This window comes from Haemaphysalis longicornis, unplaced genomic scaffold (genome assembly GCF_048455015.1).
Source record: "Haemaphysalis longicornis isolate Haplotype H1 unplaced genomic scaffold, Haemaphysalis longicornis Haplotype H1 scaffold_10, whole genome shotgun sequence".
NCBI classification, from domain to species: domain Eukaryota; kingdom Metazoa; phylum Arthropoda; class Arachnida; order Ixodida; family Ixodidae; genus Haemaphysalis; species Haemaphysalis longicornis.
Window position 1 is genome coordinate 137,769,142 of NW_027526204.1, and position 27,580 is coordinate 137,796,721.

The window sequence follows — 27,580 nt, forward strand, 5'->3', positions numbered from 1 at the left end:
CTGGAAAAAGCGTATATAGCTTGCTACACCAGATGTGTAAGAAAAAGTTAATTTGATGAATGTGGATGATAATGGCTATGATGACGACGATGCGCGTCTTTGCGCATCGATGAAGTAGACTCTGATGAAGTCCTACACTTCACAGGAATGTCAATGGAGCTTTTGACGCTCGGTAGGCACGTTAGAATTAGACCAGGGGTTTAACCCGTCACTTAGTTTGAGTCTTCCCGAAAGCTTTTGGCCCAGGGACACTCAGAGGGGCGTCCTAACTGGTAAACACCGCGCACATTCACACTTTACGAAAGACGGGAGACATACACAAGACATAACTTGTTACTTGTTTTACAGGGGCTGCCACATCGAACGAACGTCGAAGATGTAGGCTTGGGTAGTCAGGCGTTCTCGTGTACGAGGAAACCTCAGCCGACCGTCCACGACGTGCCTTTATCTTTTCTTGGAAGAGCAACCGTAGCGTTACTGTCTCCGCTTAACAGGACCTGGAGGCGTTGGCGGAGCTCTTTCATGCTCGAAGGCCCCCCTTCCGGCACTTTGTAGCGACGGCGCGACAGATGGAGGATCGTGACGTCCTGCGTCCCCCGCGCTTCTCGGCGTCCATGCTCTTTTAGCGCGTGTCGTCGTAATTTCGGTGTGGCTTTGTCTGTTTCCGCTTGACGCAACGCAACGTCTCCGAAGGCGCGGCTTCTGACGGCAGGGAGACACTGCGTTGTACAGTGGGCCGTCTCATCTTGTCATCAGGTCCCCATCCGTCGGTAGTGTAGGAACTTAGGTGCACCACGCTTGCAACCAGGCTTATGATGGGTTGTCAGGTTGTAGTTTACATCTTTACCATCACTGACACAACGAGAGAAAATTTGAAGTTTGCCCTAATGGAGCTGCGCGGCTACAAAGGAAAGCTATGCAGCTTTCTCAGAAACTTTGATGTTGAAGAAAAAGTCACTCTGGACCAAATGCAGCCGTACGGCTGTATTTTTGGGTGGTCGTCAGATTTTCCCTCGCAGAAATTGACTCACCTCAGGTGTTTCCCCTAAACTAGTCGGTTATACACTGGTACAGTTGGAACGTGAGGATGAACATCTGTGCAATTTAGCAGCGTTCTTGCCGCTAGCCCGTGGCTAACCCCGACAGGATGTCTTCTCTGCAGGTGTAATCGACGGGCTGGCATCTTGACTGAACCTTGGTGCTGGGAATGGCTGTGCGCGTGTTCTCGGGCAACCATTAGCTCAAAGGCATTTGCTGTGGGAGAGAGTAGAAATATAAAGGTGTGGGTTTAACAGTGAATACAGTGCTTCTCTGCGTTGCCAATTTCTGGCGCCTGGAGCCACGCCGGGGAGGTTTTCTGCTAAAATTTAAGTAAGGGGTGTTTGGGGACTTTGTGTTGCACTGTAGGTGTCTACCGGACTTCTAGATAATGCGTACCTTGGCGCGGACGTTACGCGTGTGCAGTATAAATTAAAGCAAATTAAAAAAAGAGTACGAGCTGGTTTCTGTAATCAAACTCTTTCCGTAGACGACCATGCTTCACTGTGCCACACACAATGCGAAAAAGCCAGCTTACAAAGACCAAGATTACACCGGTACTCTTACAGTCTGTTTCACTTTTAGAAATAAGTGCGCCGCCGGGAACAAAAATTTCCAAGGACAATAGAAGGCGTCTTATATGAGAAAATGAAGGCCCTAGGACATTGTTTCATTTTGTATGAATATTTTTTTCCATACGCTGAAGGTGTGGAACGCACATTTACGATCCCGGTGGTTTGAGGGGGCTCCGTAAGGCGGGGCTATGCTCGCGTGGGATTCTTGTATACACCGCTTTGCTGCTGAAGATAAACTGCGGAATGCTAGCCATAAACAGCTTCGCTGTAAAATGAAGAATTACCCAGATTGTAATTTGCGGTATTTAGCGTTTGTAGTGGCCTTTCCAAAAGACGTGGTTCTTCTGGTGGGCACTTTATATCCGCGAATAAGTAAATAACGGCCTGCATCGTCGACAGTTCACAGCTGCACACCGCGGCTAGTTGTGTGGTACTCCACTTGCACAAATACTGCAAACTACGCCAATCTGCCACGTGCAGAAGTGGGCGAATTGGTGATAACTACACGAATCCCACAAAGTGCTGACAGAAAGATTCCCCCAAGTGCTCCATTGAGCACAAAACACAATTTGTGGCACATACAGCCGTCAACAGGCTTAACTGGAACATCTTATTCAAGCTTAGCGCGAAATATCTCCAAATTTCTCACAAAAACCCGTTTACACGAATGCAGAGGACTTCAGGGCCCGTTAAAAATGAAAGGAATGGAGCAGTTGTGACTAAATAGCCTTACAGGAAGCTTGTAGGAGGAGAGAATAAGGGGGTAAAGCGTCACTCGAGCTAAGACAGTGGACGACTGTACAATTTTGGTAATCTATGAGACTCCGTTGGCCATTTTACCAAGTCAAGAGGTAAGAAGGACTGCCGTGTTCATTGTTCACGAGATCCCTCTTTGCCTTTCTTTGTATTTCTGAATGCGCATGCGCTCTGGCGGGTAAAGTTGGTTTTATTCCGCCCGTCTTTATTACCCACAAACGAGGCGGAGACAAACGGCCCCTAAATCCTGCTAGGCAACCAAATCAGCTGCAAAGGAGTTCCTCGAGGGTTCAGCTGCCTGCTTCTTTTGTGTAGTGTACCGTCACAGTCGGCAGTGGGCAATTATTCCCTCGAGGTGCTTCTCCAACGCATTCTCTTAAAGCAGGCCCAACTTGGGAGTCTGGTGGTTTTAATGCGTAGTGTTGGACCTCTGGGTCCTCCAGCTGCTCCGCGATGCTCTGAAAGCGGAGCGAGGCTCATTAAAGTTTCATACTACTACACGTCTTGATGGGACGGAGCTTTAATGGAATCAGAGGGCGCGAGTCGGCGCAGCCATGTGAGCATGCGACAGCTCGTGAGGAGCGTAATGAAAATGATCATGATTAGCGTCGTCTGAGGAAGTCACACCACGTAGCATTCTTTGCCGAGTACCCCCACGGAGAGTACAGTGTAATTTGTCTATCATAATTGTGCAACCCCCCCCCCCCCCAAAAAAAAAATGGAAAAAAATATAGCGGGAAGTGGCGAACCGTGCAACGCCCTGCATTTCCCCAAAAATGCAGATGTGAAGGAAGTTCCACCTGTAATCGTTATAATAGCGTAAATGTAGATAATTGGTCGAACAGAATTTCGAAAAACCAAAAAAAAGTCGCTGCTAAGAGCTCGCAATCTAGACAAGCGGCATAAGGATGCTACGCAGTAGTGAAAAATTCTCTGAATTTCCGCGTTTTTTCTTTAACGATCGTCGTCCAAAAAAATAATAATAATAAAGGGGCGCAACTTCTAGCCTCCTCTTGGCATGAAATTGGAAGCAATTAACGGGAACATGTGGGGATGGCCGAATTGCTTATCCCCCATTTGTTCGCGTTCTACGTGTGGCTGGTGTGATGTCAGCCCACGACCCACTCTTGTTTTTTAGGATGGGCCGCCGACCTCGTTTACGCAACACTAACATAATACTTTCCCCAGTAAAGTGTCATTTTACAGCAAACCCTGTAATACCGTAGGGGCTGGTTCCTGGGTCATCGTAAGTTATTTCCGATGTGATTAGCTTGGAGTTACTCATTGTTATACAAAGAAGTTTTGTACAGCTAATATTGGAGCCGAAAGCTTGCTTTTTGCGCAGTTCCAAGTTTAGAACGCTGCACTACCACGCTCCGGAGCAATGGATACCGTTCCACTGAAATGCATGCGCAGTAGCATTTGAAAATGAATTACGCGAAAACTACTCAGAGTTCAGCAAAGTGTTTTACAGTGTTCGTATCGAAGCCGACTTCTTGCTTTATGCGAACCATCAGTTTCCTGCAATGATTTTACTATGTTCCTTGGTGTTCAGAATTTTGGGCTAGAAAGCTGGGATTGTTCCACACTCATGCAGGCAGTGTTGAAAAACAGGAGATCCAAATGAAACGAAGTCTGAACGATAAGTGTATGCGATTCTGTGTGATTATTAATGTTAAAAGAGAGTGGCTCAAGCTCACGTAGGATTGAAGCATGAAAGTCTAAATTGCAGCTCGTGTATTTAGCCGTCGGCATTTTTTGTATTCAATTTTCTTCGCTTGCTTCTAACGTGCATTAGGAGAGACTTGCGTGACGGAGGTTGGAAGAGAATAGATCAAGGGCTCCTTCTCCAAAGGCGTGCCGCCAAAAAAACTACTCTTCGAGTGGACCCAGAAGACACGGTGTGTCTTCTACCCCACCCACCCCCCCTCAGTTATGACAATGAAGTTTTTAAAGTGAAAGTTTTCTTAGTGTGACCAATGGCGTCCTCTAAAAAAAGCAACGCATTTCCCCATAGACCGTTTGGTCGGCCGAAGAGCTCTGCTAAGTTCTCTGGACACACGACACGTGCGTTAAACCGGGTTTCCATTGTGTCAAAGCGGTTACTTCAAATTGGTTGAAAAGGTACACTTCTGGGCAAGACAATACACCCGTCGATCGTGAAGAAGCAGTACAATAGTATACCTTTATCTCTCGAGTCACTTATCAGTGTACATTTGATCGTTCGCCCATGCGTTTACTTAGTGCGCGAATAATCGTCACATGGGTTCGTTCTTCGTTTGCGACTTGGGTCTTTGGAGGTTTTACGATCGATTGGACACACTTTCAGCGAAGATTCTGACAGAATTTTGACGCAGTTTTCTCACTAGAAAGCGTTCACACTTCTTTCACCTTTCTTTTAAGTTTTAAGCCGCAGCAGCATGATTGATTGCGGTTTAACGCGGATTAATCCGGATAAATCTTAACCACCGGGGGATTTTTAACTGGCTCTGATGTCTCGAACTCAAGGGCATTTTTACTTTTAACCTCCATCAGAAAAACAGCCGCCGCGGCTGGGAATTTAACCCGCGTCCTTGGGCTCAGCAGCACAACGCCTTACAGCAGCAGCATTCTTTTTTTTGTTTCGTTGATTTAGCGCCGTTGCTGGTAAGGGAATTCATGCCAACTTGCCCAGTTTTTTGTTGTTCAGTTTCCCAGTACCGCTAAGTCATGCACCAGAACAGAATGTGAGCAGTTTGCTAATGCACTTCAGAAGATAATCAAATGGCGCAGTTAATATTGCACCAGTACTAAGGCCTCACAATTCTTAAGCGTTGAGTCACAGCGAAGACTCCTCATTTCACCGCGCCTGGCAATTCACTGTCTAAGAACGCTTGCTGTCTTCGCTCCGCAGTCTATGTGGCTTTCTCTTGGCCGATGCGCTCTTGCTGATTGTATGCAAATGGGGGGCCAGATTTACGGAAACATGTGCTCTAACTCTTTCAGGAACAACACCTGCCTACTCATGGAATTTTGATTCATTACAGTCAGTCAATGCAAACGGCGTCACAACGCACCTGTTCGGGAATATGATAAATGAATTGTTGCGACGGCGGTGCAGGCATAACATTTATACCATTTTATGTGCGACATATATTATTTATTTATTTTTATTTATTTATTTATTTATTTATTTATTTGTTTATTCCCGAAAAATCTCCCACTGGGGTATGACATGAGGTGTGGGCAAACACGTCAGCAGCATGGCAACAAAAGGAAAGAAGAAGATAAAAGAAGACACGCATGCTGTATGACACTCCTGAAGTTGACATTGCTGAGCATATTGGCAATGTTGGCGGGGAGGTTGTTCTATTCATTCGCAATGAAGATAAAGAATGAACGTTGAAAAATTGTGGTCAGGGCCCGTGGCAAATACGCGGCATTAGGGTGAGAATAACGAGATATACGATGCGCTGGAACTGTGGTCTGGTTTGGTTTTTGCGGAGGAGAGAGTAAAAGAATCGGTGATAATGGCGACGGATTCCAGGGATGGCTAATGCAGCGGACTTTTTAATGCTGAGAAGCTGGAACGGAATGCAGCTTTGCATTTGTCGCACAGGTTTTTAAGTATAGTTCATTGAACTTATTTCAATGTCCCTATTATTACTTTTTAAATAGGAAAGCCATAGATGGCCCAAAGAGCAAAAAATGGCGAGCGTCTGTCATCCGTTGGCGTACGGTGTTTGTTGCAAGACATTCCGCTCACATGTCAGTGCAGGCCGGCCACTTCATCTTACAACCAACGACGTCTGGTGACTAGCTTTGAACACTGCCGCGATCTTCTTGACGAACTGCTGAAACGACCTTGCTGGTAGGCCTCCGCGGTTCAGCGGGTAGTGTCGGGCTTCTAACGCTTACGTCCTCGGTTCGAGCCCCAGCATTCGTGCCCCTTTTAAGGGGTTCAGGCTGTTGGCGTCTCCTGTCGTCGTCTGCTGTCGTCACATTAAATAAAGTCAAACTATGGTCAAAAATCAAGTGTGTAACGAATAAAACCGGTTCAAGATAAACTAACAAGATTTAGACAAATTTTAAATACAGGAGTAGTCAGGATGTAATTGCATTATTAACAAAAAAATTTGTTAAATCCATCTCAAAATTGGTTTCAAACTCCAGGTTTTCTTCTGTAAAGCATACTTCTTTGCATGCTGTCGCGTGGGACACGAAGACAACTTACGGCCAGCCTGTATCTCCTTTAATTGCTTAAATCCGGTTCAACGCGAGAGAGGGCGCCACCACCTCAGCAAGCGCGCGATTGCTCCTCCCACCGGTGCTTCTCCGGCGCCCAATCACGCGCGCTGTGGTAAAGAGCGAGACTTATTATCATTGAATACACTGCATGCTTCGCCCCTCCCCAGATTCCACGTTAGTGGAGATGGCTCAGGGTTTTTTTAGTGATATCTTCGACTATTACATTTATTCCTCGGATCAGTGCTGTGCATTTTGTTTGTAAATAATGGTTGGTTGGTATCTTTCAGGTCAGTTTAAATGTGAAGGTGTGCCTTTTATCGCGTTCAATTAAAATTCTTCATCACCCCAGATGTCCCGTCGTGCACTGACCTGGAAGCAGAATGTCGTGTTTGTAGCGGCAAAACGGCTGCTAAACTCCTGATTGGCTGCTAGGTGTACCACACGTTTGACCAAAGCTTTCCGAGGATTTTTTCCGCCATTGAGCCTAAACTTACACTTAGAGGTTTAACAACGTAAGCGGGTGCCAACAACTTGATGTACCTATGATAAGTTTCACAGTTCTTGGGGACTGTTGGGGGAATGTTAGGACTACTGTACGTTAAACCTAACAAGGTGGACGGAACATACCCGCAGGGGTGTATTGGTCAATGCTTACTTCGAGGTTTTTTGTTTCGTGCGAGCCCCAATAGTCACATGGTGCTACATGCACACACAGCAGCGCGTATAGCCGCCTCACCCAGTGGCTCAACAGTCAACAGTGAACCAGGTTCTTTTGCCCAACCACGCACCGTACTGCTGTAAAGTTTGAAAAATTTGCATTGCCGGGCGGCCACATTCTGGGAAGTATCGAATGGCGGCCGCCCACACCAGTGCTACGCTGATGCGTCGCAAAGCAATTAGAAAACATTACCTGGAGTGAAAAAAAAAAAAATGGCGCAACTTGCACTAGTGGTGCAAGGATGGAGAACCAGCAGAGCTGAGGGTCGACCTAGCTTCTCCCCACACTGACGGCGGATCCCAGGCGAGAGGGAACAGCCGGACCCCATCAGAGCAAATCAGTTTAGGACGACACTTCAAAGCAAAGACCATAAAGTATGTGCAGTGCTTTATTCAGTAGCATTTGTCGTCATCCTCTTTGTTGTAGAGCAAATCTTCTTGTAGCGCGTCCTCGCTTTGGTAGACCTCCACTTCTTCGTCAGTTGGTTCGGTGGCCGTCTCCGCGTGTAGATTGTGAGCAGATGGCTGGACAGATTCGCTGTCATCGTCTTCGGCGCGGCGGACCCGTGACGCGCCGGTCGCTACACGACGACGACGACGAAAACGGGAGCTCTTCATGTGGCGTATGCCCGCGCGCAAGCGCGGGCATAGCGAAGCACGCGCTCACGTGTGCCCGGGTTTCTTTTTTTGCTAAAGCCACTGCGCGAAGGTCGGGCCCGGCGTCTCGCGCTGGGGACGCCGGGCGGTCGCGCCAAGCCATGCGCTAGCGTGCGCTCGGCGTTTTCTGTCTACGCTGGACGGATTTGTGTCGGCCTAAACAGCTGTGCGGTTAGAACTCAGCGGCGTTCAATTGTTTGACCAGAATGCACACAGCGCGAAACGCAAGGACAAGAGGTGAGGGGGCACAGGACAGCGCCTGTCCTGCAACTTCTCTTGTCTCTTGTCCTGGTCTTTCGCGCTGTGCATTCTAACCGAATGTGAATAACTAACAAGCACAAGGCTTCCACTCTATCGCGTTTATTTCAACATTAACTATTTCATATTCAGAAGCAATAAGCAGTGCTTAGGTGTCCTCGGAGTTTTGTATTGACTTAAGTTCCCCGAGTGCTGTGCAGTAACACTGTTATTTTGTGTTGGTATCTTGTGCCTTAAGGTCGCCATCTTTTTTTTTTCAGCCATTTCAAAAGGCCTCCGTTTGGTACTTTTCAATGCTGGTTATCTTTACCCTTCCTTGTACAATATTTTAAGCATGCTGATGGCCACTAGAGGACCCTGGTCAGAATCTCTGGTTGCAGGAGTTTTATAATAATTTATTTTTAGCGCAAAAAAGCATCCGGAGGATCACGAGGGTAAACCCGTGGGACGAGAGTTCAGCGCGTGGAGGCGAGCACTGGTTTGCTTTCTTTGCATCACCCAGTATGTCTGTTAAAGGTGCGAATACGGAGCAACTGGCACAGTTTTCTCTCCCACTCTATGAGGCTTTACCACGTGTTCGCGCATTTTATTATGGAAAACGTGTTTTTTATTGCGGCAAAATTTGCTCAGATGCTACATTCCCGTACCGACACACATATGGCGTTAGTAATTTTTGGCAGCACACGAAAAAAGGGACCAAAATTTTGGTCCATCCCACAAAAACCGCGGATCACTTAGGGAAGCATACAACGAAGTAACAATGAATGTATGAATAATAGACATGTGAAGCCAAAACTGGGAAGCATGAATGTACTTCTAACAGTAGCCCAATTGCGTATAAACCATAGTTTTCGCTCCAAACCTTAGCTTTATCAACGCATTCTGCATAGTAGGTAGTACAGAAAGCGATTTCCAGTGCAGTGGACACTGCTGAACCACCGTGCCTCAATTGCGAATTGCCAGAGCGATGGCACTGCGAAAGGCTTCCGAACTGTAAAACTCACTGACGGAGCAGAAGTCATATGTTGCTTTCGGATTGCATGAAGTGGAACGCTTCTTTCATGTTTGTCTTCTTCCTGCTGTACCGCTAATGTCTAATATTCACCGCTCATTACGTAGTCACCCCCCCCCCCCCCATCTGGTGTAGCAAGCCTTGTCCCTAGCAGGGCTGACCTCACCAGTTCACCATGAAGAGCATTCTCTCTCTCTCTCTCTCTCTCTCTCTCTCTCTCTCTCTCTCTCTCTCTCTCTCTCCAATCTTGTTTGCATAGCTTAAAATATGACCTAACTGTTCCGCAGGCTCCTTTAGGCTCTGCCATCTCCGAATAACAGGGTGTTTTGAGTAGCCTCCTAAATCATGTTCCTAAGGGTTACATGTTGACAGAAAGCGGCTTTACGAGGCACAAGCCCCCTCCAGCACAAGCACAGCACTGCGCAGACGACACTAGCGGAGAAACCAAGTTTGAGTCTCAAAGACGGTTCCGGCATCTTGGCAACTACTTCTTTTCTTCTATCTCTTTTATTTCATTGAACGCACAGACTAGCGCAACCAAAAAAGCTTCTATTGAAGCCTATAAACCTGCTGCAGCGAACGGTGAATGCCTTTTTATGTTTTGTATGCTTTGCTGTTGTGTTGCTTCTTTCTTTGCCCATAATTTATGAATGGCTTTTTTTCATCGTCTAAGGACAGGGGCGTGATTTAGAGCGATTTTTTTTATTGCTCTGGAGTAAAAAAAGTGTGACAAGGCAATAGATAAAACCAACAAAGCAAAGTTGGGGCCAGCAGAAGAAGAGGACGCACTTGGGAACTTCCCCAGCCCATAAAAACATCGACTTTAAAAGCGGTAATTATGACACATAGCTGTGGTTCTGTCGTTTAATACAACCTGAAGTGAAATTTGCTTGAAACGGCTTTCTTTTCCTTACACAATGCCAGCGGTATCGAAGAGTTCCCCTTGAATATCCCCGCACATGGCACCACGCAAGGCGACTGTGTGAACGCATCGGTTTCGAAGCACACTAAAAAAACTCTAGCTATTGCAGTCGCAAATGTAATGCGAAATATATCACAAAGTTAACTATCGCTGACCGTTTCCTGGCACAAGTTGAGGCACTCAGACAGCTCCGAACAATGAAGATCCCGGTGGTCAGCTGTGAGTTGTTTCTGCGTCAATGTTGCCGTCAACAACTCTGCAATGCAGATTGATTGGGGTGGTTCCAACACCGCTTTACCATACGTGCACAATATTAATTTGGCATTGTTATAAGAGTCGCGGACGTGCACATGATTTTAGAAAAATCGAGAAAATTACAGATATCTCCGGCCATAAAATTGTGGTTGCCATCGCGTCCTGACAAAGTAGATGTTCACCAAAGCTGTTGTAAACCACTACAAATAGGGATGGCGGAGGGTATGAAATGTTTCTCGTCGTCTCGGCGGGTTTGTCGCTTGCGCTCGGCTAGTGTCACTAGAATAGGATTCAGAGTATCGGCACTCTTTTCTCCTATTGTTCCGTGCCGCCGCCATGATCACTGATCAGTTCGCTTTACGCGACATTTGTTTACACTGCGACGGTGCATGGACGCCGCTATTCTGTTGTTCATGCGTTTTAGTATAGGGCAACTCCGGTAAGCTTAGCTTGTCCTCCCTGCTCTGCGGGTGCGCACGACTGACGTCATTCCGAATGCGACTCAAAGATAACGCGTGTAACAGCATTTTAGGTGCCCTATTCTCGACTGCACAAATTGCCGGCAATTCAGGCAATTTACCGGAAGTCTTTTCTGATTGGCTTTCAATTTTGGTCACGTGCTTCCGGTTGACAAAGCGGTTGTGTGTGCTGTCGTCATTTTGACGTGTCATGTCGTTTACGGACACCAGTTCTAAAGTTTGCCTTATTTATCGTTACTGAAGGCGCATAATTCTTGGCCGGCAATGAAAAACCAGACTAAATGCAGCGGACATGACAACGTAAGCCTGTCTTTGCTATTCAACAACAATACTGCTTGTAATACACATCCCCTCTGTGATTGGCTGAGAAGGCGTGACGTAATTTAAACCGTTGGCGGGAACGATTACGTCATGCATTGGCAACTTCAGCCTGCGTAAAAGTGACGTAATGCTACGTAACAGCTTGAAAATGGCGGCTGTTTTTGTCCCAAAATACAAGCAAAATAGGGCAAAAATTTGCCCCGGCTTACGGCCTGCGAAATGTGCGGCAATTTGCAGCATGCGCAGTTTCGCATGCGCGCTTTTTAAAGCATGTTTCCTATTGAAACAAATTATAGTTTTAACTGCTTCCAAGTCAGCGATCATGAAGCACACAAATAACGTGACGTATTTTGCTTTCATGTTTGGCAACAAAATAAAAATTACTTGTTTGGCGTAACCACAACATAAGAGGACAGTACAAGCCTGTACATGACAAAGAGAACCCAATGCATGGCATTTGTCCATACCCTTCTTAGTAAGCTGTTGGGTCACATGATCGAACTCAAGAGAAAAATAACAAAGAAAGGTGACTATTTGGTTCATTACAGCGCTGATTGCAGTCGAGCTTGACGAATGAGGGAATCGGTGGCATCCGTGCGCTCCGCGGTTATCAGGCGTAGCGCTTCGCTGCTCTTATGTGTCATAGAAGCGATGGTCGCGGCCGTCTTTTTCTGTGATCACGCATAAACTTGTAACATAGCAGCAGACGATGGCGTGGCGGCGGTGGCGGCAGGGAAGGTGATAACGCAACAAAGCTTGCATTGAAGCAGAGAGCCCAGCTATGTTACTAAAAGCGATTGAAAGAAATAAATAGATACGGTAAAAAAAATTGTGTGATTTTCTTTAGCTCAAAATCCGCCTTTCGCTCGCTTTTGGATCAACGTTACTCGATCGCCTTGTGGTGTTGAAGCCAAATTTGACCTCCAGAAATGTGTTTTTCTTGCCAGCCTCAGGTACCGTCTTAATTTTTATAGTACATGCCAAGTGTTTTTATATCTTTCTTGCACAATATTTGATACCTTGGTAGCGATCTTTATGAGTGACTCGTCAAATTACACTGCATGTCGTCATAGCTATAGGGGAAGCACATCACTGATTGTTTACGTCGTGCTTACACAAAAAAACATGGGCGAATTGCCGGCAATTTGTGCAGTCGAGAATAGGACCCCAGCAGCAGAAGCGTGTCCAAAGATGCCGTTTTGCTGCACCTTCGGTAGTGTTGTTAACAAACCACCCGGTCGAGGTCAACGGCGAGGCCGTAGATGCGGAAATCTAGCAACACTGATGAACGCCAAAATGGCCGCCGTTGCCGGCTTGCGTGCCTCAGTGGCGGTACTCTAATACCTTATCTACGACACTTCGCTCGGCTTCTCTGACAGGGGTCCTACCTAGCCTCCAAGGATAATCTGTAATTATAATCTTTACAAGGAACACAAGGGGGGTGCGGGGGGGGGTCCCATCGTTTACAGGCGCCTTATCATCCATAATGCGGTGTCGATGCTTGTTTTGTGGTTTCCTTAAACGAGGCGTCCAACGAGGATGCGACATCTTGCGACCACGGGCCTCCGCGTAGACGACGCGACCGCATACACCACGTGGATACAAGGGCCTCATCATCGTTCCCTCCTCCACCTCATCCGCGAAGCGAACATTTTCATGGGAGAACTTAGAGCGCGATTTACCAAGGGCGATAGAAAGAAGACAAACACAAGCGTTTTCTTTTTATCATCCTTGTTAAATCGCACTCTAAGTTTTACCAAGTATGCACCAATTTTCCCAACAGTCTGTTCTACTGAACATTTTCATGTTAGTTTAATCAACTGTCGTCATCATCAACTCATACCCCCTCATCATGCCCTGGGGGAAAATAAAGGATACAAAAATTCTGAGCTCTATGCTGTATGCCTGATTAGCGTGACGCATACGCTCGCAGTCTCAGGCCTTGGCGCCTTTGTGTTTTTTGCCCACGGAGATGGAACCGTTGGGGTAGAGATATACAGCTTTGCTGTAAAACATAAGCAGAATTCCGTGAGAAATGTTCGATATATTTCGGTTGTCTTACCAGCATCAAGCTTGAACTTGTAGTTGTTATATATGTCCCAACACATAGAAGGACATATGGGAATTAGTTTCTACGGCGCATAATTTTCAAAAAAATGCCCGAAGTCATCTTTAACAAGTTGCGAAACTGACGCGTGCACAAAATCGTGAGATTGCTTTACTTCATGTAATGCTAATATTTTTTTCCCTAGACAGGGAATGTTTTTTATTGTTATCTATGTATTTTTTTGTATGTTTGTTCTCCGTACAATCTTAGAAGATGGTTAAATGCGTAGCGCAGCCGACACCTAAAGGTTCTTCGCTTCTGAACAATGCTATCTCTCGAAGTGTGAAATAAAAGGTGAAAAGGCTATTGTAAAATCGCAGATTAAGGGCACACACCACGAGAAATCACGAAAGGAGCAGGAACGCGCAACGGCAGCACGAAAAACCTTTGCAACAAATTGAAAGACAAAAACAAGAAACAAGACATCCAAACTTTACGCCGCTATTGACCCTCTGAAGGTGCATAGTGCTAAGTATGTGTCAAGTAGAGCTTCGCTTGAGACACATTCAAGAAAACTTGTAGCAAAGTGGGCTTAAGGGAATCTTCGCTCAGGGGACTCCACGTAAACAAACATTATTGCGATGCAAAAGATAATTTGTTTCGGAAGTTTAGTGAGGGTTCGCACGCTGCTAAAATACCGATAACATTTCTTGCGATTGCTCCCGAGACTAAAATGTAATAGTTGTTGCTAGGTTTGGGCAACACTGCAAGCTTGAAATTACGCACTGGCATTGTTTGTAACTTGGAGTTTAAAGTAGCAAAGCAGCAAAGTGGCCGACGTGTGTCAAAACTTGTTCATACAGACACGAGCAAGGGCGTAGCCGGAGAGGGAGGGGGGAGTGTTTCGGTGTCAGGACACCCCCAGAAAGTTTGTAAGTGGCGCATCCCACCCCCTCCTTTCGGCCTGCTTTTCCGCCCGTTTAGGGCGCAGCCCTTTAGCGGCAGTCTCTGACCTGAGCCGCGTTGTCGGCGTAACCGAGTGAACGATGATAAGACCGACGAGTGAAAGAAAGATCAAACGATGAAAGAAAGCAAAGGAGGCGAGTGTCGCGAATTTGGGATGGGAGGGTGGTTCGCCGTGGCGGCGCAAGCCAGCGCTCTCCTAAAGTGTGCAGTGGGGGAGAGGGGGGGCAGTATGCTGTGCCCGCACGAGGCTCTCGACGGCGCGACGCTTGGCGAAAACGGGAGAGGGGCGTGCGCGTGACTATGATGTGCGTTCGCGGTCCCTTCCTGAGACGCGATTCGCGCCGACGACGCAGAGGCTCATCATCGCTGCTGTCGAAAGAACCCACGAGTGAGTGCTGCCTCAGCGCACTGATGCTGCGCCCAAATATCGCATTAGGGAGGATCGTAATCACCAGCCAATTTTTACCCACTTGATCTGTTAATTTAAATGCAAAAATGAGAATAAGATGGGGAAACTAAAATAGGATATTGGTTGGCCACCTACTATACTTTTTATTTTTTTTTAACGGCGGGGCCTAACACCCCCCCCCCCCCAAAAAAAAAATATATATATATATATATATATTTCTGACTACGCCATTGGTCCGAGGGAGGTAGGCGGACCGATTACGGTCCTGCTGTGAAGGAAGGTGAAGCAATTATGAAATGCGTTTCAAAGGGTGGTTGGGACGGGGCACTAGCGGCACTATAGCGCGAGTTTTTCTATCCAATTACGTGCGTGCATGAGTGCGTGCGCGAGATTGTGCCCACTTACATAGTACATAACTGTGTAATGGAGGCTTATTTATTTATTTAGACATACTGCCAATCTCGTGAGAGATCATAGCACGTGGGGAAAAAGTACATTGGAGTGTAAAAAAAGCATCACAGAATGTGATAGCGAGTACTAAAAGCATGTCAACAAAGCGCACAATAATAATGTATAATAACAGAATTGTTTCAGTAATCATGGTCTGCAATTACACCCTGACATGGCATATTACTGGCATTAAAACGCTCTGACATCACTAAAAGCGAAGTCACACAGTTTCATGACTGAAAAGGTTTACATTTGGTTCATCCTTTAAGCAACACATACAGGTATAAAAGTAATCGCACTGTGTAAGACTAATAACTCAAAATAACACATAGAAACGGCTGGTGCGAAATTTTTATTGTACCCTGTATTTTCATTTTACGTATTTTCATAAAAGGTGCCGGATTGGTGCGCACTGAAAAGCCTTACACAACGTGTGAGCCCGCAAACCATGGAAAACACATTCGCAAAATGTTGAGGAAATATTAAGTCTCTTTTTATAAAAGTTAAGGGACAAAATTATTGCCAAATATAGTTCTCAATAGTGGGAACGGGAAAATAATGCATGAATTAAGAAAATTTCAGGACAAAAAACGCACTCGGGCAGCTTAGGAGAGAAAGGGTTGGAGGTCAATGGGAGAGGCCTTTGTCCTGCGGAGGACTAAAATCTGATGACGATGATGTGGACGACGATGGAAATTATGTTTAGGAGCGTCGACCCTGCTACTGCCGGCACGGAAGTGTAATTGTGATGGTTAATATTGTTACTTTGCGGCAGAAAGAAATTAATGAACAATGGTAGGTGGCGAAACGATCTATTTACAAGACACAGTCATGACTGAGACGGCGCAGGCTACGCACTACACACAGCTTCTTGGTCGTCGAATTAACACGGCATCCGCTCCTCGCATCAATATGCAGAGCAATACGAAAGTACCGGAGTGGGACAAATAGCGGACGGGCCGGTACGAGTTTATTTTGAAAATTTAAAGTTGGTACAGAAAAGGCAAAGACATTTTCATGCCTTTGATGGCTACGCGATGGTGGAGGCAGTAAAAATAGCATCCTTGGTAGGGCGGAACGTCTTGTTTCGCTTACACAAACGTTAGGGTGCCATTTTAATTAGTTCCGCAGACTGTGTTGTGTTCGAGGGCAGCTGAGCGTTTGAAAATCAGTCATGAAAGTGGTGCTCGAGGGGGACCAACCTAGCGTAGCAGTAGCTCGTGGCATGCTAATAATGTAGCGTATGTGCGGTTTCATATTGTGAGAATAACACATCTTCTGTTCCCCGTCTCGCAGCTCACATTATTAAGGATCGGGCCAAGGAACGGCATACTCGTCCTGTTTTTTACGACACATTGGCGTGAGCAATGGGTTTAAGACTCCACCCATCATAGACACATGCATACCTGCCAGGTTCGCCAGGGTGGAATTAGGGAGATCTGCCCGGAGATAGAAAAATTAACATCATCAACAGCCCTCTTCAGGAAGAAGACCTCTCCCATCGACCTCCAACTGTTCCGGTCCCGCTCGAGTCCACTCTTTGCCTCCGAAATGCCTTATTGCGTCCCTGCATCGAGGATCCCCTTCCTCTGGCTTCCTGTTTGAAGAGGATGGCCTTCCTCTCTTTCTAGACCCTTGTCTCGGTGTCCGCTCTGGCACCCTGGTGGTCCACCGATTGCCATTTCGCCTAACTATATACGTGGCCAGCCCAAGTCCATTTCTTTTTCTTTAGGCTGTGTCTAGCGTTCCGTCCACACGGAACGATAACAAGTGCTAAAGTTCCGTCTAGACGGAACGATATCAAGAGGTAAAGTTTTGTCTAGACGGAACTAAGTGCTGCGGGTAAGCTTCCGTCCAAACGGAATCCAAATGAGGGCTTTAGCGTTCCGTCCAGACGGAACAAATTTTGCAGGTGTAAAGTTTCGTCCAAACGGAATGCAAAACGCCCACCCGATAAGAAGCCATTTCTCGCCTTGGGATTTGGTATCGAGGCATCGCCTCAGCTTGCGGACGTTGTAGTCGCGGGGTCGATTCTCCACGGTTTGTATTGTTTACTTGTTTATTATTCTATTCTTTTTTTTCTTTTTGGTGGCCGTGCCTAGAGTTTACTTCCCACCCGCTATTGTAGAGGATCATCAGACAACCCGATATCCAGGGTAAGATTTATGAAAATGTAATTGCCCGCAGACCTATGGGCTGAGTACTTCAGTCCTCCGGACGTGGGCATATGAAGCTCGGAGGCTGCAAAGCGGCGCAAAGCCATGCCCACGTGTTGACGTCACCAGAGCATGACTTTATGCGTGACGTCACTCAGTTACGTCACGCACGCCGCGCTTTATTACGGCCGGGCTAGAGCGGGTGAGCGTCGCCGCTGTAGACCAGTCGTGTATTTATCTTGCCTTCAGCGAAAAGTAGGCCGGCGTGCTCCGAGTAACGTGGGCATGGCTTTGCGCCGCTTTGCAGACGCCGAGCTTCAACTCAGTCCATAGGCCTGCGGGCAATAAAATTTTCGCAAATCTAACGCAGGATATTGGGTTGACTGATGATTCTCTACAATTTCCACGTTATGATCACAAGTGAAACTGCAGTAATTAAAAGGTTAATTAACAAGTACTAGTTAGTTTTGCCCTAAATAGCAACTGGAACAGGCTTTATTGCGTCCGCCCCGGCCCCTGATCACTTTCGCAGGAAAAACAATTTTACCTACGAAAGACTATTTTTTGAATTACCTAAAATCTTCCCTGAAACAGCGTGTATATGTCATCTAGGAGCCTTATGTTGGTCTCTTCTATACTCTGGACTATCAGTGCTTCCAGCACTGCTGCGATGCTAACTGAATCAAATGCTTTTTCGTAGTCGATAAACGCCATGTAAAGGGGTTGATTATACACTGCGGACTTTTCTATGACTTGGTTGACGACCTGGATGTGATCGATGGTTGCGTATACTTTCTAGGCTGTTACTTATTGGGCTAACCATTACTTTGGTAAACAGCTTGCATGCAACTGAGAGCAGGCTGATGGGTCTGTAGTTCTTGAGGTCCTTGGGATCTCCCTTCTTATAAATCAGAATAATGATGGCGTTTTTCCAAGCTATGGGCACTTTTCGAGTACTTAAGAATTCCGAAAGTAGTGGAGCAAGTTTTTCCAGTGCAATATCTCCTCTCTCCTTTAAAATATTCACGGTTATGCCATCGTAAGCTGCAGCTTTACCTCTTTGCATGTTTTTGAGGCCTTTTCAATTTCGTCTTTGGTTATTAGTGGGACTTCGTTAACTAGGCCTACAAAGCAAGCTATACAGCTTCCTCAGAAACTTCGCAGTTGAAAAAAAAATTCGTCCTGGTCCAGGATTCAAACCCGGAACCACCGCTTAACCGGAGCAGTCACTCTGCCAACTGAGCTAACCAGGAGGCTAGTCGTTTGTAGCGCGAGAACGAATTGATCAACAACTTGAAGTGATGGACAGGTGTTAATCGACCAGGTTTGGAGTAAGTTTCTGCAAAGGAAAGTTTGACGTCCACCTGAATGCAGTCGTACGGATAAAAAGGAAAGCTATACAGCTCCTTCAGAAACTTCGCAGTTGAAAAGAAACTCGTTTTTGAGAAAGCTGTATCGCTTTCCTTTGTAGCCATACGGTTGCATTTAAGTGGATGTCAAAATTTCCTTCACAGAATCTTACTCACCTTGGGGATTCTGATAAATCTGGTCGATTAACTAGGCGTGTACTCTTAGTTGTTTCCCCTGGTCTAACGTCGAAGGCATACAGCCTGATGTAGACTCGCTCTGCTACTTTACCTCCTCCATGTTCTGTATAATATTAACCTGCTCATTCCCGAGTGCGTACATTCTGTCGTTGCCTATCGCTAGCTTTGTTTGAGTTTCTCCTAAACTTCCTCAATTTTCCAGTAATTCTTCAATCACTGCCATGTTGTACCAACGAATGTCGCTCGTTTTGCGTCTGTTAATTAATTTTGACAGCTCCGCTAAACAAATCTGATCCGCCGTACTCGGCAGTTTCGTGTTTTACATTTCACAATCAGTTCGTTTGTTTTCTGAGTTAGTTTTCCTGTTTGTTTCCTACACGCTCACTAGCAGCGCGCACAGATGAAGGGAAGGACAAAGGCAAAGAAGGCGACCGGACGAGAGCCTTCATTGCCTTTGTCTTTCGTCTGTGCCTTCTCTGCCTTTGTCTTTCGTCTGTGCGCGCTGTGTCAACTCGCCCATTTGTCTCTTCTTCTGGTTGTTTCCTACAGGCTGTTTGTCACACAGCTGCTTCTGATTCCATGATAGCCGTTGTTAGGTTGTCGTTTAGACGTGCAACACCTTCCTCGTCATCCCCGTTTAAAAGCCCGAATTTGTTCTGGAGAGTTATTTTAAACTTCAGTGTCCTGACTCTGACTAACTGCATGTCGGTTTTTTTTTTTTTACTTTTCGCTAGCCTTGTTATTTCTCTTTTGATATTCAGACTTACTTTGCACCTAACCCGGCTATTATTGTTGCTTCGAATCTTGCTTCCACGTCCTGCACAATAACTGGGTTGTTACTTATAATTAAGTCAATTTCGCTTTCTTTTTTTTTGTTTTACCGTTCGGACCTTTCCATGCCCATTTCCTGTTCTTTCGTTTGCAGAAAAATGTGTTCATTATTTTTGGTTGTTTCTTTCCGCAAATACCACCAGTGTATCTCCTCGAATGTTGCGACTTCCTATTCCAAGGTTTCCCACTGACCTTTCTTCAATTCGCTTTTCACCTACTTTTGCGTTAAAGTCTCCCTTCACAATCGTTAATTGTGTTGTTTTCCTCTTTATTGCTGATTCGACGACCTTGTAGAAACTGCGCGTAGGCTTGTACTATATTTAGCCTGTATCGCACTTTCGTTGATGCTATCAAATTACTCCATGTTTCATGCTGTTTCCTTTTGGGTTGAGAATCCCACGCCGGGCTCTCTCTTTTGTTGACGTCTTAAATAGTACAGAATATTCCCGCTAGTGAGTCCCATGATGCCTTCTCTTGTTCATCTAACTTCGCTTCAGCTAGCCTATTATATCCCACTTAATATCCGAGAGTTCCTCTAATAATACAGCTACGCTTCCCTTGTTAGAAGTAAGAAAACTTCCCTCATTAGACAGTAGACTAGACAGTAGCAACAGAATGCAATAATTTACATGCATTTTTAAGCTGGTTACAACAGAGAAGTAACTGAACTTTTTCGTGAAAACTACTGACACGCTACCCCACTGGTCAGTTGCAAATCTTAGACGTGGCTGACGCCGCCCTTTTCAGGAAGTCCTAGGAATACTGTCGAGCGTAGCAATGTTCACTCCTGCGACACTTCGCCAAAAGGACGCGAATGAGGATGATGGGAGACATGGATTCTCGGAACTGAGTGCAATGTTTCTTTCATATGCTGAACTGCTTTCGCATTCAGCGTTTCTGTGGTACTAACCAGTTCAACTTGCGCGCATGAACGACTATGCTTTTTAAGCTGTTCACTGACAACTATGTCAATTGGTATAGGATTGGATTGAATAGTCAGGTAGCTACGGCGCGGAGTTGCCCGACTGGAAAAAAGGTTTGGGAAAACACGGGTGCGTATTCGGGATGTTTTCGATTTGGTCGCACACTCGTACAAAACCATCAAAATTCGGCACTGTCCCGGACAACTCGGGAAACCTGGCAGGTACGCATATGGATCGATAAGAACAGGAATCTGGATGTGCATGATGTGCGTGATTTCACTTCCATTACATGCTCCACACACAAAAATTGCTTCCGATTCCCTCTCCTTCTTCCTATGCTCTAAAAGCACTCAAGGCACATCAAACCTGCCGGGACAGCGATAAAGACTCGGGCGCAGACGCTGACGTGGAATCTATGATGCCTCGCCCAGTCAGGCTTCCAACACTAACACTTTAATCTGACCATTTCGTACACGTGACCTGAGCTCGCAGGAGTAATTTAAGAAGCAAGGGCGATACCTACTGTTACCTGGTGTAGGTTTAAAGGCGTAGGCCACGGTAGCAATTTATGTGCCCATGTAACTTTATCAACCCTGCACTCCTGTGTACATGAACACTACAAGAATATTGTAATGTGGATACTTTTACCTTTGTGCTCACGAAGATTCTGTTATCTTACCCAAATTTCTATCTTAAAATAGAGACTGTTTGAAAAAAATAAAGTTTGCACATTTCATTTGACATCGTCCTCTAAACTGAGTCATTAGGAATTTCGAGAAACTTTTGAAACGCCTTGGTATCCCGCTCAAAATAACCGTGAATTAAAAAAAAACACGCAGCAACCAGTTAAAAAGCAGTATGCATGTTCTATTTTCGTTCGTTTGCATAAAATAGTGACATTAGAGCAAGGGAACCTCACCAGGTTCATTAACAAAATCATTTGTTCGCGTCGCATTTTTGTAACTATAAATAAAACCCGCGACGTACGCAGCTTCCGAATGTTTTATATGTATAGTGCCCAAACAACATAAGCAAGTAAATTTACTGTTTAACATAAATTTGCTGCAAAATCTCCATAAGGAATACACCGTTTTGCGACAATAGAAATGGAATTCTAAGCCGTACATTCTTTTCTCCATTGTGTTTACTTTCAGATAGAAGAAAGCTCATCATCCGAGTCCACAGAAGAATGTAAGCTGTTCGTTTGATTTTGCTTCAAATGAGCGGAACCACGGTTCGACAGCTTAGCGGGCTAAAACCAGGGCGCAGTGATAATTGTCCCTTGAATCTTTACGCCTCAAATGGTGATCCATACTCTTAAAATATGGGAATCCGTGCTCGTGTTTCAACAGTTTCTCAGTAAACGTATCTGTTCAGTGCTAATACTATTATGTTTACAACGCTAGTTATGTTTCCCATAGTGGTAGCAAAGTGGCAGCAGGGTGTTTTCACGAGAGACCGTACAAGCGTGTCTGGTCGACATCTTTGATTTTGACGACAATTATATATACAACCCCTTGTGCACAGGGGAAAAAAATATGTGAAGTTATTTTGTAGGAAAAAAGTTTCCCTTTCTGAAAAAAAAAAATCCGAAAACCGGCTCGGGTTACTCGCGCGTTGAGCGGCTCGCGGGAAATTGGAAACTTCTACCACTGCAAAACAAAAACTACTGCAGTTATCGCCCTAGTTATCTTTATGCGAGAACTTTGCATGCTCTCAAATGATTTAACGTGTTTGTTTTTGCCTGCAGAGCGAATCACTTTAAACAAATCTCAAATTTAAAAAAAAATTGAAAATTGCCCAAATGTGGGAATTTTTTCTCGGGCTTTAAACGAGCTAGGTAGTTGGAATTCTGTAGTATTATTAGTCTATCCTTGTTCAACCATGGCGCTAATTTTGTTTGTATGGTCAAAACCGTTCAATGTAAAAAAAAAATCCCTATAATTCCGCAAGGTAAGACGCTTTGGTATACTTTGAAAACCAATAAAAAAAAGGCAATATTCGATTTTTTTCAAACTTTCACAAATTAAAGATACGATTGCTCTCTGTCACCAACATTTTATTGATTACTTGATTGCTAGTGGTATCCCCTTTGAAACGGGGTGATGGCGTGTCATCTTGAAAATAAAAAGCAAATAAAACAATGTTTTGTACTCTTCGTTTAATACATCAAAAACGTACTGCACTATTTTTGTTGTTTTGCAGTCACAAAGCGCCAAATATGGTCTTGTTACCAGTATTGCGGTGACATACCCAAGTTGTTTCTAAGAAACTTATGACCGCAAAGTTTAGCGATAAATGGCCATTACAAAGAGAAAATCATTAAAAAAAACATTGCAGTCAGCACCCTTTTTTGAAATTGGACGCGTATAAAGTAGATTGCACCTAAACACCGTGTTCAAGCTTCGGCTTCCGAGCCCATGTTTGGTCGTGTGTATAACTATCGACTGGTTTGGTCTCGACCGCGCAACTCGAGGCCTGGCCTTTTTCAGTTCTGGGCTTCAAATGATTGCCGTAATATTTTGGATGAAAAAAGCGGAGTCATGGACGGATACAAAAATGTCTATAATGAACCGAGACTGAAAACGTATCTTTATGTTCGAACCATATGCATTTCAGGTCTCTGATCTGGTACTTGCGCTGTATTCGAACTTCAGAAATAGCACCCTTGTGCACTTGTCTATACACTGAAAATCGAAGTACACATGAACGAAGTACACATCCCGTGGATCTCTGTGGTACTGTATGCTACTGCAGAGCACTTAGCACCGACGAGGCCGCACGTCTGCACTGTCGTTCACTTGAGCGTGGAGCAAGAGGACAGTGGGGCTGATTAAAATGGTCAATATCGGGATAGCGGCAACCAACGCCTTTTAGATGCTAACAGTCCCAGGGCGGCAGTCATCTAACGACCTTCAATACAGACCAGGACGTACATGCTGGTTAGCCGGCTGAACGTTATCTTTTGTTCCAGGGTACAAGTCTTTCACGTTAAGGAAGTTCCTTCTTGAGACAATTTTTTCCTTATGCCCGGTTGAATACTCAGCCCAAAGCAAGCACTCCTCACTACTTTTGGGCTATTAGCCTCCTTTGACACGGGGATGTCCGTGAATCGCCGTAGGCGATGATCAGGCAGGAACCGTTGCTAGCAAGGGCGGTTTTTTTAAGCCACCTGATTCTGTTATCGCTCACGGTGGGTAGGTCATGGCTAGTTGTTTTGTTTGATACTTTTAGTTTTGCTGGGAACCATGACATCATATCTTTCTGAATTTATGCAGGAAGTTCAGCCGCCATCCTTCAGTAGTTATTTATTTCCGCAAGAACTCTTACCCCGACGCTGCAAGTTAGACTAAGCTCGAGCCTAGCTTGTGCTCCTAGGTCGCTCGTGAGAGGTCCGGATCGTCATGCCAAGTCTGTATATGCGAGTGGGCCTACACAACGCTCACACAACAACACTGAGCAGCGCATGAAGAGATGCTCCAGAAGAGCGAGTGCGCTAGCTTACCCGCCGCGGTGGCTCAGTGGCTAAGGCGTTGCGCTGCTGAGCACGAGGTCGCGGGTTCGATCCCGGCCGCGGCGGCCGCTTTTCTGATGGAGGCTAAAAGCAAAAACACCCGTGTGTACGAGATTTCGGCGCACGTTAAAGATCCCCAGGCGGTCAAAATTAATCCGGAGCCCTCCACTACGGCGTGCCTCATCGCCTGCGTTGCGTCGGTGCGTTAAACCCTACAATCAATCAATCAACGAGTGCGCTAGCTTGAACAACCCACTTGGGGATCCTTTCTACGACTTGTTAAAATGCTGGTTACTTCGTTCACGCCTACTTTCAAGCATGCTCACTGCTATGCTTATTTAATGATTTTATTTTTGTAATAGCCATCTCTCGCTCTACATTGCGGTCGTAAGCTTCTTACAAACCATTTGGGTATGTCACCGAAATACTGCTAACAAGGCCTATTCGGCACTTTGCCGCTGAAAAACAACAAAATTCGCGGGGGCGGCGTCCCAAACACACCAGAAGCGTCGGCCACGGCCGGGCTAGAGCGGCGGGCAGCCTTCGAAAGGCGCTCCTCTCCGCTTTCTTCCTCCCGATTTACGGCCGGGCTACAGCGGCGGACGCGGAGAGGAGCGTCTTTCGAAGGGTGAGACAGCGGAACCTAGCCATTCTGATGTGCTAGCTTGGGGCTACACCACCACGCGACACAAGCGCAGACACCGAATCAATTAGGTCTGTGAGCTTAGTAATTTCATTTATACCGATTTAAACTAGTTGGTTTAGCAAGTTTGAGAATTGCGAGAAAGCTGAGGGAACTTGTGTAATTGTTATTGATCAGAACCAGTTGCTACTTTCGCCTTTTGTAATGCCTTTTAAAACACAACCGAATTGGTGTCCACCAATTTAGAAAACGGAGTCCTATTCGTGGCAAGCATTGCGCAAAAGGAAGCGTTTCTCTAGGGGCCAGATGTCTGTATGTGGTTTGTACATTTTGTTTTCCCGCCCTGTAAACCAATCCTTAACGTATGTTTGTCGTACGACACCTTAATTCCGTCGGGTGCGGGTTACGATGAAGGTGCTGTCGAATAAGTTAATCAAGCCGTGCGAAGGCACCGCGCAATGGACGCGAAGCTGCGCCAAACCAGGCCCAAAACAACCGTCGCTAAAGCAGACGACAAAGCCGTTCCGCTGACGCCGCCGCCGGTTGGCAGGCACTTCCGCGCGGGGAACGCTGGGCAAATTCTCCGCGCTATCTACAGTGTGCTCCGTGAGTGAAACCCCCTGCTCCCCGCCCCCCCTCCCCTACCCCCTGCCGCCGCCTCCACCGCGTTGGGAGTTTGTTGTCCTGCACGCCACTAAAGAACCGTTGGCTGGTAGAGCTAGAAAGCTTCGGTTTAATAGTGCAACATGTTTTTGATGTAGGTGATAGAGAGCAACCTTGTCTTTAATTTGTAAAAGTTTGAAAAAAATTGAAGATGGTCTTTTTTAATTAGCTTTCAAAATATGCCAAATGCGTTACCTTGCGGCAATACAGGACTTTCTTCATACTGAACCGTCTTGATCATATAAACTAAAATTGTTGCGAAGAATAAAGAAGGATAGACGAATAGCACTAGAAAATTTCAACCACCTAGCTTTTATAAATTTCGAGAAAAAAGCCCCCACATTTAGGCAATTTTCAAAATTTTTTTGTAATTGGGAAATTTTTATGTTAACGTAATTGGCTCTACACGCCGAACACGAATATGTTAAATCATTTCAGAGTATGTGAAGTATTTACATAAAAATAACTAGTGCGACGGCTGCAGTAGTTCTTGATTTACAGCGATAAAAGTTTCCAATTTTCCGCGAGCCGCTCAACGCGTCAGTGACCCGAGCCGGCTTACGGAAAGTTTTTTTGAGAAAGGGAATGTTTTCCCGCAAAATAACTTCACATATGTTCTTCCCTGTGCACAGGGAGCTATATATAAAATTCTCGTCGAAATTAAAGATGTCGACTGGACACGCCTAGAGTCGCGCGTTTTAATTCCGGTGTATTTTGCGATGACAAGGAATCCACAAGAGTCAGCATGCGTGAGATTTCGTCACAAGATAAATCCCGCACCCTCCGCGAGTGGTAGCTCAGCTGCCAAGGGGTTGTGCCGCTGAGCCCAGTGGCGGGGCTCAATGCGGCTCTGGCGGTTGTTTTTCTGATGGAAGCGAAAAACGAAAATGTTAGTATGTCGAGATTTGGACGCACATTGAAGGTCCCCAGGTGGTCTAAATGAATTCTTAGCCCTGCACCACGGCGGGCCCCATAGCCTCGTTTTAACATTGCCGCGTATAACGCCCACCATCCCCTGCGACAATTGAGCGATTAACGCCAGGCTGTTCGCATTATTCCCTATATCCGTATTTATAGAGCCCCAATACATGGGTCGTTACTTGTATATTGAAGGGCACGCTTGAATCTAAATTAAAATGTCTTATGCTGTAAAGTTCACGAGTACGGGTTCTCGGGCAAGTTGGTGTGGCGATTTTGACGATTTCATAGCGCAAATAACGAGGGCAAGAAAGAGGACACACAACACAGCGCTGTGTTGTGTGTCCTCTTTCTTGTCCTCGTTCTTTGGGCTATGAAATCGTCAGATTCTTATGCTAGCGCTATCAGGTGACCGATTGAGTGATAATGACGTTCAACGAAATTCATTTCATTTTGCCATAACTTAACGCAAGCCTATCTGGAGGTGTTTGATACTGTCGATTTCCGGCCTCCTGGTTTTCTCTGCATCCAACCCACAATCTTCCGTTACGGGCATCACTACAATTTTTAAAATTTTTTGCCGGTATAAGAATACAAAAAAAAATTATTTTGCAAAACAAGCAGAATAAGTTCAAAAACAACAAAGCAGTACGATGTGAGACAATCAAATTTTACTGATTAAAAAAACATTTGTTGTTGGTAGGAACTTGGGGACCAAAGCATTCAAGATCAAAAGATAAACGTATTAAAATCAGAAAAACTGAGAATGTTTACTAGTTGCTGGAATACTGGAAGCTTGGTGTTAAGAGCAGTGGGAGAAACGCTTGTTAAGCTCGTTAGCTTGCATATGTGCCCAGGCACTCAGCCGCAGTCTGCCGATGGGCCATCGAAAAGGCCACATAAGTCATCGTCGCTATCGTAATATTTCCTCGTGTGTCTATTTATTTCAGTGCTCCCTTGCATGTGTCCCTGTACTTTACCGAGCAAAATTACCTGCGAGCTGCGTTCGGACCGCGGCTGCCAACTACGCTAGCAGAGCTTTGACGTTGGAGGAACTCGTAAACTCATATATTGTCGAACCTGACAGTGCATAGTACACGAACCTAGCATTTGTTTGAATTTGTTCGGAATTTCACGGCATTTCCTGTCTCTATCCATAGAGATCAAGCGCATGTTGCACCGCATCACTGTTCGTAAATGAATGATTAAAAATAATAAATAAATAAATAAATAAATAAATAAATAAATAAATAAATAAATAAATAAATAAATAAATAAATAAATAGTTTAGGCCAT

The 27,580-nt window shown here is 45.5% G+C and overlaps 1 protein-coding gene across 1 annotated transcript in view; it reads left to right on the forward strand.

The window, feature by feature from the left end:
• LOC144160122 (uncharacterized) overlaps window positions 1-27,580 on the forward strand; it is a 199,293-nt gene that overhangs the window by 116,160 nt on the left and 55,553 nt on the right. The window contains exon 2 of the mRNA XM_077691725.1: window positions 21,701-21,737. The gene's annotated coding sequence lies outside the window, so the exon portion shown is untranslated. The remainder of the gene's footprint in view (window positions 1-21,700; window positions 21,738-27,580) is intronic.